This window comes from Homarus americanus, unplaced genomic scaffold (assembly GCF_018991925.1).
Source record: "Homarus americanus isolate GMGI-L3 unplaced genomic scaffold, GMGI_Hamer_2.0 scaffold39618, whole genome shotgun sequence".
Taxonomy (NCBI): Eukaryota; Metazoa; Arthropoda; class Malacostraca; order Decapoda; family Nephropidae; genus Homarus; species Homarus americanus.
Genome location: NW_024716984.1, coordinates 293,241 through 310,129, shown reverse-complemented (window position 1 = coordinate 310,129; position 16,889 = coordinate 293,241).

Sequence of the window (16,889 nt, the reverse complement as noted above, 5' to 3'; positions counted from 1 at the left end):
TACTATACACAAAAATTTACTTCAAAATAAATCCTAAAACTTATCTACCAAAGTAAATCACATAAGGTTATATATTGTATAGTTCATGGGAAGAATCAACAACAATTGCCCTTCAACTGAAGACTCAACAAAATGACCGACAACGAAAACTAGTGGGATGAGTCACCAGAGGGGTGGTGTTCGCGCTAAACCTGGACACACGTGAGTTACCTGTCGAATACCAAATTACAGGTTACAAATTATTCCACACCGAAAGGCAGATTAGGAAAGGAGGCGGAGTAGCAATTTATGTCAGGGATAATCTGAAGTGTGAAATAAATAGGGAAATAAAAACTGAGCGGAATACAGAAACAATTTTGATAGAATTAATCGATGGCAGAGAAAAACTAATCACAGGAGTAATATATAGACCTAATCTTGATAGAGTTAATGAGCGACTTATTTGGGATGAAATGCACAGGGCTTCCATTCATAGCAAAGTCTGTATAGTAGGCGACTTTAACTTTAGCCAAATAGATGGGACTGACCTTACAGGTAACTCAGAATCAGAGGATTTTCTTGAAACAGTCCAGGACTGTTTCCTAAGCCAACATATAACCGAACCCATCCAGGGTAATAATATACTCGAAATAGTTCTGTCAAACAGAGAAAACCTCAGTAGTAATGTCGAGGTAGGGAACGAACTTGCTAACAGCGATCACAAAGAAATAAGATTTCACTTAGAATTTCAGGGCAGCCGCAAGGAAAATTCCACTAAAGTCCCAGATTTCAGAAGGGCAAACTATGATAGTTTGAAGAGGCAGTTGAGAGAAGGGGTATCACGCTTGGGGGTGTGTGTGTGTGTGAGAGAGAGAGTACTGCACAAGCATAACAAATAACTGGATATGGCAAATGAATATAATATAGGATTAGTGTTTCATATTTCGTTCGAAGTGATTCCAATGTAACCTCGGTTCATCATAAAAACATAGTGACGTTATATTGCTATTAGGCAACCCATCCCCTGGGGCTGAAATATAGTCTCTCAGGTGCCATAAATCAGTGCGGTTACTCATGACGTTACTGGTTTTTCATTATGGTATCACAATTCATTCTATTCCATTACATTATGTAGAGAATAAGTGATATACTGCAGGTATCATGGTGACATTCAGGTGCACGAAGAATGAACGAAAGGTACAACTTACAATCAGAAATACCAGCCGAACCGAGACTGCTGTACACGTGTTACTGTGTTCATTACCAAATCCACCAGGCCAGGGGTGGGGGAGAGGGGGGGGGGTAATTTTGGGGGGTTGTGTAAATATTCCGATAACCAGGTAATAGATTTGCACTCATAGTTATGCTATCAATGGAAATTCATTTACTAGTAACAAGGATAATAGGGTTTGCCTGCTGACTATAGTTGTATTATTTGACTTATATAAAAAGTGAGAACCAGGCAACAGTGGTTCATATAACTATCGTTGTAAATTCGTCAAAATGTAAAGAAACAAACGTATGTCACTGACTAATGAAAGAGGAAGTAGAGAAACAAACAGGTTTACTGAACAATATTTGGCCAATATCGGTCAGCCAAGCCTGAAACTCACTGCTCTACAGTAGTTATACACTTTCTTGATAAAACATTTATAGGTGAACGTAATATACGCCAAAAGATCTTATAATACACCTTAATAATCTTGACTATTTTCCTTGTACTCTGTGTGTCAATGTTATTTACTTACATCAAATCAAATCGCTATAAGATTAGAGTTAACAATCCCGATTTCGGTTTGCATAAATTTATACAGTATGCATATTACTGCTGCATACGTCCTATATATAAGTATCGTAGAAAACTCGTTAGAATGTATTGAAGAATATGTAAATTATTTATGACACAGGAAGAAGGACTGGAGAATTAATAAAAATAAATAAACTGTTGTAAGACATTCTGGCCATAATGGTCACCAGAACTTAACACTCAATTAGATACCGATGCCAGACACCTGCACCAGGTGAGGGTGGTGCACTGGATGTGGCAAGATACTCTACTCAAGAAAAGAAAGCTCAAGCTAAAGTATATGTAATGTGTGTACGGTGCTGTTGCCAGATACCTCAATAATAGTGCCATCTATTGGCTGCGTCCAGAAGCTATTAGTGACGTCATGAGTGATTTTTTTTTCCGTTTTCCATTTATTTTAGAATATCAATCTTCATTTATGCATGCATGTATGTACTGTATACACATAACGAGAGAATGAAAACACTACTGTATAATTTACACTGACTCCATTGCCTCAAGATCCCAGATGAGCTCAGAGATTAAAAGACAAAATCTTTTCTCTTGCACAATTATCATACAATTACGGCAAGTGATGAATCACCTGTCATGCCGTTACATAAATTTGGGGAATAAATGACCTTGTTGTCAATAGAGTTCTGGCTATTAAAAGACTTATGTGAAGACGCTCTCTCCTCTTTATCTATACAGTACAGCCAGGATAACAAACAGCATTAATTTCTTCAAGACTCACTACATTATACCTGTGGCTCTTCAACTTATTTAACCATATTATATGACCCATGACTCGTCAATAATAACTTGTGCACATGTCTGCAGTATAACAATATACTGTACACCACATATTATATTGCACACACACACACACACACACACACACACACACACACACACACACACACCATTGCTGTAACATCAAGCAGCCCAACTGAGTTTATGACAACAACAATAATAACAACATAAGCCTCACGATACAACAAGTAATAACTAACAAGGTTGTATACAGGGAATTAATCTGGAGTTTTAATCAACGTGTAACTCATAAAAAGAAACAAATTCCCAGATCATGTGAATCGTCGTGGCTGTGAGGGCGTGAGGGCGGTGATGTAACCTATCCAATACTTTTTTTTTAGACAACATTACGAAAACATTAATGCATGGCCGTCACCTACCTGGCCAGGCGTCACATATGCCCCCCACCACACACACAAAAGATTACTACATCTGTTGTTTGGTGACATGTGGCCAGCGAGCTTCGTATTATGATTTTTGTGTTTGTATGTTTTTTTTTAAAGCGGGAAGGCGGAGGAGCGTGTCTTTCTTGGTTTATTAATTTGCTTCAGGTGTTTGGGGGTTGGTGGTGGTGAGAAACGATGAGAGAGAGAGAGAGAGAGAGAGAGAGAGAGAGAGAGAGAGAGAGTCCGATAATAAGTCAATCTCTCCTTCCCATCCCCGCCCCCCCCCTCCTCCCTAGTTTACTGCGCAGGTGTAACAGACAACAGTTCAACAACGCCTCTATCAGTCAAGTCTACCAGCTGTATATAATGTTACCCTAGGCAGCTCCACACCTCGCTGACTCGGCAACAACAGCAGGATCGACAACGGTAACTATGAATATCCAAGAACAGTTAGTGTGTGTGCAGTAGACTTTTGTTGATAAATTCTGCCTCAACACTCCGTTACCTCCTCCCTTCCCCCCTTCAGTGCGTGACAACAGGTTCAAAGTCAACCTTGTGATGGCTTACAAGTGGTGGTTGTGGCAGGTGGGAATAATGATCTTGATAACTACTACACATCAAGGTAACTCTAATCCCGTGTGTCATCTTAAGGTAAAGGTCTTTCTGTAACATTCCATCACGATACTGCAATTCACTCTCTATTTTTATAATTTTCTTGAAGGATATTTACTTATATGTCTCGTTTACTATCCTCAATGTCACCCCACTTCCTTATCTGGCAGACGAGGTGGTGGCAGATAGTGTAGAGCAGCCCTGGCAGACGGTGGCTGAGGAGGGCGCCTCTCTCAACAGGACCCTCAAGTTCCGGTAACACCACCTCACCTGACTGTCGAGATTTGCTTGATATAAATGTCATCATCTTCGGCCAGTATGGGTGTAGATGTTGTCCGTGTGTAAATAAGTCTGTATCGATACTCATTACATTAATTGTGCGTAAAATAGAATACTCATAATTTCACCCTTCCCTGTAACCACTTACTGTATACAATTCACCTAAAACCTGTGTATTGACACCACCTACTTTCAGGTTTCCCCGTGCCCCTCACCTGCGGGTGGCGGCAGAGTCATGGCCGCCCCACGTCCAGGTGGAGGCGGTGAGCGAGACTACTGTCGACCATGAGCGTCACCGAGGCCTCACAGTGGTCCGGGGGCCCATGGCCGACTTCCTCAGGGAGTTGGCAGCGTCTCTCAACTTTACGTTAGTCATTTGTTTAGACGTGCTAGATGTGTTGTCTTTTTTTTAGATTATAGTTAATGAGGTATATAGTGTTGGCTTATTGGGTAGTCCCTTGATCCTGTGCAAGACGAAGAGCTAAAACGTTTACAGCTCCGGACAGGGAAGCGTGCAATAAGTACTCATATCCTCACTGACAGCTGAGTGGTTCTCGACTGACCGTTAGGTGTACGTACAGAAAAAAAGAATAAATAAATAAATAAAAATATCCCTACATTTTTGTGTCAGTCAAAAGAACGGACGAAGGATTTTGACAAGAGCTCCAGGATCTTGTCTGACACTGGCAACCTTACTTTTCTGATGCGGTATTACATGGATTACTGTACTGCACTAACGACTTTCCCATATGTTTTATAATACAAGTTACTTTTGTAGATATCTTAGCGTAATAAGTTAAATGCGAATGAAAAACCACATGAAATATATAAATAAAATATTCAAGAAAGACCCCATGCTGAGGACATAGTGAACATTATTGTTACTGGGAGACCTACAGTACAGTATATACAATCATGTGCTTGCTTATTACAGTATATCAACCTTGTCAAGTAATCTTACCTTGACCATCATTTGAGTCATAACATTACGTATGGTCAAACACTACTGGAGACCTATGGGACCAAAAGGCATGACATTAGAATGAAATTATATGAAAATAAACTACCTGACATTAAAACTTGAGGGAGCAGCCTGCAAAGTTGTGCATACATGGCTCACGAAGGACTTGATACATCTCATATTTTCTGAATCATTCATTAGTTGGATATATAGTTATTTAATGTTTAGAAAAGAAAACTACATTGAGTTAAATTTTGATATACTGTATTACTAATTAGTGTAGGTATCCCCGGCCTCCATGACGCTATCGGGCCCTCTAAGGTCGTCTTTACCTCACCGACGGAAGCAGAAACTTCTCCAAAATCTCAACATATGTCAGGTGGTGAACCAGCCCGACCCAAATTCATCCTGAAATTTACTACGACTTCGACTCTAATAGTTTTCCATACGTATTGCTAAAATGTTGCCAGTAACAAATTCCATACCCGAGATACATAAAAAAAAATCGGTCTTTTGAAATTAATGAACAAGACTGAGTTTTGCCGGTTGTCAAAAGTGGGTTTAGCAAACTCTCCAAACATGATGCTTATATTAAGGTATTGACACGTACAGGTATTTGTTTCAGGATCTCAGGAATGCAACAAATATATTAAAAGAAAAATTAGGTATATACATTTATATATAAAGCACATCTACAATATATTCTCGCTTCTTGTAATTTGTTATATTCCCTGAGTCGGCTAATAATTATAGTCAATTATTAAGCAAGGACAACTGACAGAGCCATGAGAGGTTTGTTTCGTGTGATGTCCTTTATACCAACAGCGTCTTGTGTTCTTAAGTCTAGGGAAGAAACACAAAGTATGAAGCTAGAGGAAGAATAAGATACTAGGGAATAACCAACACAACTAACTGACCCACTGTTACATTTAATCTATCTCATAAACACACATTTACAACTTAATTCAGAGTTTAGTGAATTAACTTTCGACTAAACTCCATCCATTAACTGTTGTCTTGGTAAACGTAACAAATCGCAGTACCTGATTGACTACTGGTTGGTAAACGAGTCGCGATGCAAATCTTGACTAAATTCCATATTGCTGTTTGTCTTCCACTGTCCTTGTGTTATGGATTTCTTTAGGTTATATGAACAGTAATGAAGGTTTCTATGGCCGTAGGTACTCTATCGTGCAGGGAGATGGCTACTGGGGCGCACCTGATTCCAATGGTACCTGGAACGGCATGATTGGAATGGTGTTGAGGAAGGTATGTATGCTAGTTATGTATTTCTGTGTACAGTGACTGCGGATTTCTGTTCGTGATGACTGTACGTGTTTTTGTTGGTGATGTCAGTGTACTTGTTTCTGTTGGTGATAGTGTACGCCCTAATATATTATCGTACACCATACACTCCCATAGACCATTATCACACCATTGTTCACGCCATTATTGTACACCATCATAATCTAGATGGTGTTACAGGAGGTGGACTTCGGACTGGGACCCTTCGGACTCTCACACCAGAGGAGTCAAGTGGTGGACTTCACTATGCCTATCCTACGCGAGTTACTCCACGTCCTCGTCACCAGGCCACGCCCCCAAGCTGATCCCTGGGGCTTCCTCTCTCCCTTCACGTGAGACACCAATGGTTTTCAATCTTTTTAAATCTTGGGTACACTTTTAACTTTTCGGATAATTTTGGTCACACTTGACCTAAGAGCACTGTCAATCCTATTATCTATCTATAAAGTTAAGGAAATTACTATTGTTACTTCATTTACTTTCCAGTGATCATCATATAATTCTCTATTATCCAAACAATAAAACATTTCATAAAACAGCAGGAAACATATAAATGAACTTCCATGGCTTCCATAATTTTTCAGATATAAAAATAAGGAATCGATAGTTCACTAGTCCTTAATTTCATTGTTATAGCCACGTTACTACAGTAGTGATTTTAAACATAAGTGTCATAATAATGATTAAACTTTATATTCTAACAGCTCAAGTGTAGATCCACAATGGGAAACATATTCATGTACTTTTCTAATTTATTACATATTACAGCTTTTATACAAATTAACTGAAGACAAATTTGCAAATGTAATAGCAACACACTGACTAATTTCATGACCTAATGACCTATTGTAATTTAATGGGATTTATGCTGCTGAATTTTCCCTTCAAGTATTGTCCATTAAATCTGGGCTCAACAGTTTTTGTGGCAGCGAGCATTACACAAGCCTGAATATTGATTGGTGATAGTTTTGTGCGTTTTTTTATTGTTTATGTTCAAAAGGTCTGAGAAGGCTCGATCCGACAGATATGTTCAGTACTATGAAAGCCAACAAGGACTTTAAGGGCCAATGATGCCAAGCTCTGGTAGTAATGATCTTTATAAACTGTGGCCTAAGAGTCTGAACGTGATTTCATTATGAACAGTGATTTCATTTTTGTATCACAGTGAACTTCAAGGAGTTTCTCTTCTTCCAAATTTGACAGACCACATCCTATCACACCCGCTGGAACGAAAGGATTAATGATCCAGTTCTGTTTCTTCATGTTTTCCTCAGATCTTTTTTGGAAAATACCTCAAAGTTTTCTCTTAAGACTTCCAAGTGTTCAAGGATCAGTGATCTCATTTGATGTTCATCATTTACATCAGAAGCCTCTGTTAGGGCTATTGACAGTTGACTGACAGATCGTTCCCTTCAACTCGTCTCTGCCATAATGATAGTTTCATCTTAATGCTTCTATTTTATCTGATGCTGGAAATACATCCATATCCTTTCCTTTAAGGCTCACATTTAACTTTTCAAACATATCAGCAAGATACGTACCCAAGTTGTTAGATCCATAAATCATTGTGGAAGTGAACTGCTCTGGTACAGTCAATTTCAGAGAGAAACTCGTGAACACATTTCCTCAGATCAAAGAGCCTCCTTAATACAGTGCCCCGTGACAAACAACGAACTTCACAATAGTACAAAAGAGTCCTATCACACTCCTCCATGCCCTCACATAGTTGCTGAAACATCCGTGAATGTGTCTTTCGATTTAATTGAGTTGATAATTTTCACTAGTTGCTCCATGACTCCGTCAAACGGGCTGTTTACTTTGTCATGTGACAGTTTCCTACTCGCTAGACTCTGTCTGTGCAGGTCACAGTGTGAACTCGCGCAGTCAGAAGCGTGTTCCTTGATCAATGCTTCTGCCCCATTTCTGACACCATGAGTGTGTAAGAAATTCAGTGTGGCAGTCCCAATCGCATTTCCTGTAGTTTCTACTCTAATATCTTCATCAAAAAAGGAAATCCTCATTAATATTTCCCTTCTCGACACCTACCATTCTAACAAATCCCATCAGTTGAGCTCTGTTGCTAATACCAGTCGACTCATCGAATTGTAGTCCATACCAAGGACTTGTACGTAGTTTTTTGACGACTTGGTCAAGCAAATCTTCAGACAGCAATCGACTTCTCCTCTCAACAGTACTGGTTGACAATGGGATATTCTCCATCTTGGCTTTGGCAGACTGTCCCAATACGTCTTCTGAAGTAATATACAGGGCTGGAACAATGATCTTCTCTGCGTCTGTGAATTGTTTCTTTTTGTCCCTAGAAGGTAAGCAATACACAGAGAGGCTCCAACTCAGTGTGCAGTGAGCTCTGATGCTGTACTACTGTGACGTTCTTCTAAGTTATGCGATGAAATTGCCACATTTCGTTTCAAGTTTTCAAAGTAAGACTTGGGTTTGGTTTCAAGTCCAAGATGTTTTAATTCACGATGACGTAGGAGTTTGTTTGGTACTAAGCATCCATTGACCATCTTTTGGGGACACAACAAACAATTAACCATTGGGTAATCTTTTTCTCTTTCCTCTTTGGTCAAGTAAAGCCAAATTTGACGAAATAATCGTTCCACTTCCTAATGGACCTTCTTCTCACCCTCGTTCTCCTCTTAACTGCTGGTCTCGACATTGTTCCACTACGCGAAGATGATGCTTCCTGTTCTTCATCTGTAATTGGTGTCTTTTCTTCTGTGCTTAATTCATTATGCCGCGCCTCCATTAGGTGGGTATTAAATCATCAGGGTTGGTAACTGTCTGTATCATCTCTGTTCCTCTTCCCGTCTCTGATAAAGTATTTATCCATTTTTAACTATATACTGTATTCTCCTTTAATTTGTTCTCATTCTATGTATACCTGTAACAAGATGAACAATGTACGTATACCCAACCATGTGAACACGGTCTTTTTCTCAACTATGGACCAGTGACTATAGTCATTATGCATTTCAACTATCGTCTTCGCCAATGCCATTCGTATTAGTAACAACCGTCAGTTGCGATTCTGACTAAAATAATCTTCTTTGGGATCAATTAATCCACAGTCACTACATCATCGATGATTCAGTAACATTGTATGTGATAATATTTTATTTAATAACAATCAATAATGACCAGGCCAGATTTGTGTGTAACACTATCACGAGAAACCTTAATCAATTACTTGATCAGTAGGTTTTACCTCAACTGACCGAAGTAACAGGGGAATGATTTCAACCACTGGACTGGACAGGCCAGAGTAGAACTAGCACGCACCACCGCCACCTCCTCAGCGTCCCCACGAATGGACGTGACCCAGTTCCTGTCGCGTTTGCCGTAGTTATTAGTGGGAGATACGTAGTTTATTAACAGAGACACTGGAGATGGTTTTATTAATACAAGGCTCCCCATACTCCTGGACCACGAGTGTATCCAAGGACAGACAGTCACCCAGTACACGTGTTGTAGGTGGAAGGTGTGGGTGGGGGTGCTGGGAAGCCTACTGATGGTGGCGGCAACGATGACAACACTACACCTTGGCGCTCATGGGTCTTCCTTCACCACACACCTTTGGACCTGCTACCAGATCTTCGTCTCCCAGAGTGAGTACACACACACACTACGGAGAGAGAGAGAGAGAGAGTGTTTACAATAAGTGTTTATAATTCAGAGTTGGATGGTAGGAGGAGGAGGAGGAGGACGCACGTGTTGTGTTGTGTTGTGTTGTGTTGTAACAGTTCTTATCATGCATCTTCATCACGTTGCGATAGGTGCTGGATGGATGGGTGAAGGCGTACTTCTGCGCCTTACATTGTGGTGCTGGATAATGGCTGTACTGGTTCTCATGCGCACTTACAGGTAAGCTACACACACACACACACACACACACACACACACACACACACTACTACTACTACTACTACTACTTTTTTTTTTTTTAAACGTGGCCTCCAGCCTCCCCAATAGCCACACCTTCGCCACCATTTAATTACCTTAATATTAAATATCCTAATACATAAGTAGCTATCCTATCTGTGTTAAATTAGTTGAGCCGCAGATCTATGCGGCATTCAGTGACAGTAGCCTCATAGTCAATATCTGCAGCAGTTGTCGGAGTTGGGGCAGAAGCTCTCGTTCCCCTGAGGCAGAGCAAAGCCGACCGAAGGAGAGAGAAAGACAGTCGACATCTCATCCAGGCTGTAACATAACCTCTGGGCTGCTGCTTCTGTTCGGAGATCAACTCCGCGAGTCTGGCGTAGAAACATCTTGCACTTGGTCCCATCCCACCAGAGGTTGTGAACACTAGAGGAGTGAAGCTGCCTTGATCAACGTTCTGAATTCTCTTCCCATATACCCTTCTCTTGTCTTTCTCGTTCCTCCTGTGTGCAGCATCGAGAGCTAAGTTACTGTGACATGCGGCCATGGGATAAAAAATCCTGATGTCGAAGAAGGCTCGCTGTCCCGGCGTTCAGAATCCTCGAGCACTGACGTCCACATGAGCTTCGTTAGAAGTGTTTGAAGTCCTGTGTTGGAAGATCTCTCCATCCAATGGAAGGAGGGTCGGTTCTACAATCACATCCCGGCATATTTCCTTCAACATATTTGCTGTGAGATCCCTTACTTCGTCATGCCTCATGCATATGAAGCCCCCCTTCTTGCACACCATGGCGTGATCGCCATCATAGAAGAGCCACACACGCATTGGGAGGGCAAACCTTCTACTGGCCGACCGTACCTTAGAGCAATGGCATCTGTAAATTCTTGTTTATTAAGACTGAAACCATTTGCCCTTATCGGTAACGTAGTTAACCAGTTCGAGGCGCCCACCTTCTGTGCTATAGCTACTTTTTTTTTTAATTTTCTGGTACCTGCAGCAATAGTTGCTGCAACTTATCATTTTGGCAGTGTTGTCGATCTGTCGTAATGGACCTAAGGAATCTTATTTACTTCACTGGTATCCACTTCCCCTGTTGCATTCTGGGCTATTATGTGGTCTGTGAGGGCTGCCGTGAGCTTAAGTGAATTTTGATGTTCAGTGGCAGCAATCTTCTCTGGATTTGTTAGTCCCATCCCTCCCAGTCTTGGTGGAAGTGCAAGAAGTGCTCTTTCTGCTGGGGTTAAGTCAGGGTGTTTCACTAATTTGGGAATGAACTTGACACTGATAGCTTCTTCCAGAGGGTGGAGGAGGGGTTCGATATCAGGGATAGTGCGCATCAGGTAGTTCCAGCGATGCTTGACTCCATGGGTGAATGCAGCAAAGGCCGCATGTGGCTCTGTGTTAGCAATCTCAGACAGAGCTTGGATTTCACTAACCCACTCATTTACCTTTCCCGCTACGTACTCGGTCTTGAAGTCCAGCCATTACTAGAGCTTAGGATTTCACCTCCAATGCCCGTTCATAACTTCACGATGAGGAAGGACTTGCTGGCACCCTTGTCTCGCGATGTTTACGTACTCCGGCATATGCCACTTGACCCCAGTTGTTTCAAATTTTATGTTCCCACTGCATACATTGCCATTGCAACAACATCAAGATGACTATATAGGTCTGATGGATATACGAGATCGCAAAGCTTGGACACTTGATCTTGATGTTGTGCAGTGCAGCCTTGCGGTTAAGTATGTTGAATGCGTTTGAAGCATCCACCAGGAGAACGGCCTCACAATCACGCTGCTCAAATATCACTACTACTACTACTACTACTTTTCTATCACTCGGAATGTCTCCCTCTGACTCTCTCCCTCCCTTCCTGTAACCTGTGCAAGACAAGCCAGGTAAAGACAACACAGGAATCCTAAGCTTGTTGCCTCACACCCAGCTAGTATGAGGGCGAGTAAGAGACCACAGATTACCGTAGCAAGTTACTGAGAGTTTGACCCAGAAATTTCCCATCTATGTGAACAAAGACGACTACATAAAGATCCTCCCAGACCAGTTTATTGAACCTGAAGATTAACCACCCTATTGATCGAGGGTTAAGGTTAGGTTAATGAACGGTAATTAGTACAGTAGATACCTGAGACTCTCCAATGGTTAGCTTGTATTATTTACCTACAAAGGCTCTACAGCGCCTACACTTGTCTCACATGACTTATAGGTCGGGGAATCTGGTGAAGCATTTGTTATTGTTTTGATTTTTATATAATCTTTTCTATTATTATTCTCTCGTGTTGTTATATATCTAGTTATTCTCTTTTCGACCCTTTCTATCTCCTTTCTTTATTATTTCTCTTTGTGTGTATTTGTATTGTTTTCTTCCTCGTTCTTTCAACTAATCGGCATCTCTCCCTCTCCTTCTCTCTACGTCTTATTCCTTCTTTGTATATCCTCTCTTTTTGTCGTCTTTCGCTTTGCCATTTTCCTCTTTGTCTTTTCCCTCCACCTTATTACATTATTCCTCTTCCTCTTACCTCTTCTCCCTATCTTTCCCTCCCTTCCCCCTCTCCCTGTCTTCCTTTCTTCCTCCTCTCTATGCCTTCTTCTTCCACCTCTTCCTCTTCTCCCTATCTTTTCCTCCTTCTTCCCCCCTCCCCCCAACACCTGAACGTGAACCAGCGGGGCCCTGACGTCCCTGCTGGCGGTCAAGGCGGTGCCCATCAAGTATGACTCGCTGAGGGACGTGTTGGACGACCCTAGCCTCACCCTACTGATGGAGGGGTCCACCGCCCTCACCGGCCTCCTCCAGGTACGTTTTCTCTCTCTCTCTCTCTCTCTTCTTTCTCTTTATCTCTAAAAACCTTCTCCGGGATCAGTCTCTCTCTCTCTCTCACTTGCTCACTCTCCCTCACTTAATCACTCTCCGTCTCTCCCGCACTTGCTCATTCTCCCCCTCACCCACACTCTCTCTCTCTCTCTCTCTCTCTCGCTTTCACTTACTCTCTCTCACTCGCTTATTGAAAGTTAGCACAGTGACCAGACAGGAACAAACACACATCAGGGCGCAATTGAGGAATATATCGAGAAACTCTGGACGGTGAGACAAGCGGCAGTGATAAACAAAACTCCAATTAACGTCGTAGAAATTCACAATCAACTTTGACAACATTAATCAGGGCTCTTATAAACCTTTTACAATTTGTTTCTCATACACTCCTGTGAGAACTCAGTGGTCGTCAACACTATGTCAAAACTATCTTTCCTCAAACATAGGGAGATTGTTCGCATCCTCTCTTGTGAACACCGAGGAAAAGAATTTATTTAATGCCTCCGTCTTGTCCTGATCCGAGTCAGCGGAACTACCATCCTCAAGTCTCAGGTCTGACACGCCCACACTTGTCTTTAATTTCGATTTTTACATAACGGGAGAAAGCCTTTGGGTTTAATTTGGCCTCAATTGCAATCCGCCTCTCAAAATCTTTCTCAGCCCTTCTACACTCTGACTTGGCTTGGCTCCTGGACCTATCATACATCCTCCTGCCCTGCTCATCATCTGTCGTGACTCCTCTTGAAATTCTTAACATTGTAGTCCTGAAGCCGGTGGGTATGGTCTTAGTTATATATTTATCAATCAAATAGTTATTCTTTACTTTCCATCTATATTTTCAAGCACAACTCTCACCTCTAAGACTGTCTCGTCGTTCACTAAGCTTACCCATGTCACCTTGTGTCTGTTTTTATGGTTAAATAGACTGCTTTAATTGTTTTAATTTCAGAAAGCCGAAGATGGTGTTTACGGTGAACTGGCAGTGGCGGTGAAGCAGCGCGGGGTGCGGATGAGGGCGAGCCAACTCCAAGAAGCTGCCTACACCCACCTGCCAGGGGGCACACACGCCATGTTCCTCGAGACTGTGGGCTGCAGTAAGGTGTACTCTGACCATTTCACCAAGACAGGTCAGTTAACAACGCCGCGTAAGGTTAGGTTAGGATGGGGTGGGTTGGGTAATAGTATACTTTGGTTAGGTTAGGTTAAGGGAGGTTAGGTGGGGTTGGAAGGGGTCTTAGCATAGTTTGGTCAGGTTAGGTTAAGTGAAGTGAGGTTATAAGAGTAAGTTAAGGTAAAGTGAGGCGAGGTTAGGTTAGATAAGGTTAGGTTACATCTGGTCATAGTTTGGTTGGGTCATGTAGTACGGGTAGGTTTGGTTAGGCTAGATCGAATTGGTTCAGGTGTAAAGACAAAATATTAACTATGCTGTTCTATCATTCTTGGCCTTCATACAGTCCTTCAATAACATGAAAAATATAAGTATATATATATATATATATATATATATATATATATATATATATATATATGGGGAGAGTGATAGGGGTATATATTCGGTGTGGTGTCAAGACATACGTCAGTCCTTAGTGTATGTGTGTGTGTTCTCTCCTGGTGTGGCTCAGGACGGTGTGACTTCTACATGTCCCACAACACCTTCTGGCCGCTGCTGTACGCCTTAGTGGTCCCTCGAGGCAGCCCCCTGAAGCCACTCATAGATGCCAGGTGGGTGTTTGTCGTCCCTCCAGCCACTCATAGATGCCAGGTGGGTGTTTGTCGTCCCTCCAGCCACTCATAGATGCCAGGTGGGTGTTTGTCGTCCCTCCAGCCACTCATAGACGCCAGATGGGTGTTTGTCGTCCCTCCAGCCACCACAGACGCCAGGTGGGTGTTTGTCGTCCCTCCAGCCACTCATAGACGCCAGGTGGGTGTTTGTCGTCCCTCCAGCCACTCATAGACGCCAGGTGGGTGTTTGTCGTCCCTCCAGCCAATCACAAACGTTAAGTGGGGTTTCCATCTGTATATATTTGCATTCAGTCACTTCATCAATCTGTAAGTTTATATCACCTCGTCTACCAGTACCACAAGCACCTGTCACCACCTGCTTCGTCTTCCTCAGGATCGCACCTGTCACCACCTGCTTCGTCTTCCTCAGGATCCTGGCGGTGAGGGAGTTCGGACTGCATGCGGTGTGGACGAGACGCCAGACACCCAACATTTCCCACTGTCTTAAGATGCCTACCAAACTTAAGTTCCAAGAGCCTTACTCCATCCTCCACCTCTGGGTACGTCAGGCTGGAGGTCCCTTGTTGATCGTCTTTATAGTTTTCTCCGTCTCAATTTCTAATGATTTACCTTCTCTTCTCACTGATGTGTTGTTACAACGCTTCAGTAACTAAGGTCTTAAAAGTGCTCAACATGTTTCAAGTGCTGTAGCTAACGAACTATGAAGATTACGATATTTTATTATCTCGACATTTTGTCTTAGAACTGTCTCAGAAATACACCCCGTCTATATAATTACTATACTGCATTATAGACGTGAGTGTAGTGATGCTCAGTGGTTCATTCTATTCTACAAAATAAACCATATAGTGCATGACTAACTTTTTTGTTTTCAATTATATTAAAAAAACACTTAGAAGACGTTCGGTTGTCGTTGAAACATACTCCGCCACACATCAATTATTTAACTTTTGGTATTTTAAACGCAAACAACTGCAGCAACTCACCCAACCAACCCTTGTACAGTACAGTAATCCCAGCAAGTTGGTGGACTCTCGCTGTTGTCGTTACTCCCTTAAACACAGTACTGCACGTCGTCAAATTTCCGAATAATAACTTTATATAAGCTGAATTTCATGAAAATTAGTCACCCCAGTTTATTTCACCTAATGATTAAACACCCCATCGAGCAAGTCTGGGCAGCTATCGTCGCCGCGCTAGTGTCATCTAATGTACAGTATAGTGTGTTAGGTTAGCTTGGGTTAGGTTAGGTTAGGTTAGGCTCTAGTGTCACCACCAACCTTCCTCTCCTCGTCCTCAGGCCGTGTTCCTGCTGGCAGCTGCTGGGATGTTACTGGCCTCTCTCGTGTTCCTGTGTGAGCTCTTCCTCTACCACTACTCCTTCACTTCTGCCTGACAGCATCAATAAAGGTCTTCGCCTTCTTCGACTCTTAAACAGCAGACACGTGATGGACGGGACCCTGGAGATTGATGCATCACTCATTATATTCACAACGAAACAAACACCCAGCCACTGTTTCACCAGTTGCCTATTACACTTATAATATATGTACACTATTATAGCTGGGACACACAGGTGAATTACATTGCCTCGCCCAGGTAGAGGGAGGGATAGGGAAGAGTGTACGACCATCCACTAGGCTAACCCACCCACACTCCCCTACCAAATTTAGCCGTCTTCAAAATGTTATTGTGCTTACTAAACAACTCAACACTCAAGATGTTTTACCTACTGTTCCTCTTCGTTATATATAGTGTTTTTAGTGTATATTATTCGTTTGTTTTTAATTTTATAAATGTAATCTTTATCTATTCCAGCATTTTGTTATGTTTTACTTTCAAATAAAAATATGAAGCATTAACTTCACAGCCGATTGTTTCATTGAGCCATTTTGCTCTCATCCAAAACTATTTAAAGAAACTTCAATTGGGTTTCGTTTCTAAAGCCCAATATAATATATGTGAATCAACCTGGTTAACTTGGAATTAACCAGCCGGTTCAGCACAGCAACACAGCATAACACCACATAGCACAGCAATACAGCATAACACCACATAGCACAGCATAACACACCACATAACACAGCCTCTTTAACTAGCTTGATGCGGCAGTAAACTTGAAGCTCACGTCTCTAACTACACTGTCCCACCCTCTCTCATCCTCCTCTCCCACATACTCCATCCTTCTCCCACAATCCACCACCCTCTCCCATCAAATACGCTGGGGTGCCTAATCTTCAGTTGATCTCAAGCTTAAAATTGCTGGCAACCATCATCAGAGACCTATCCTCTTT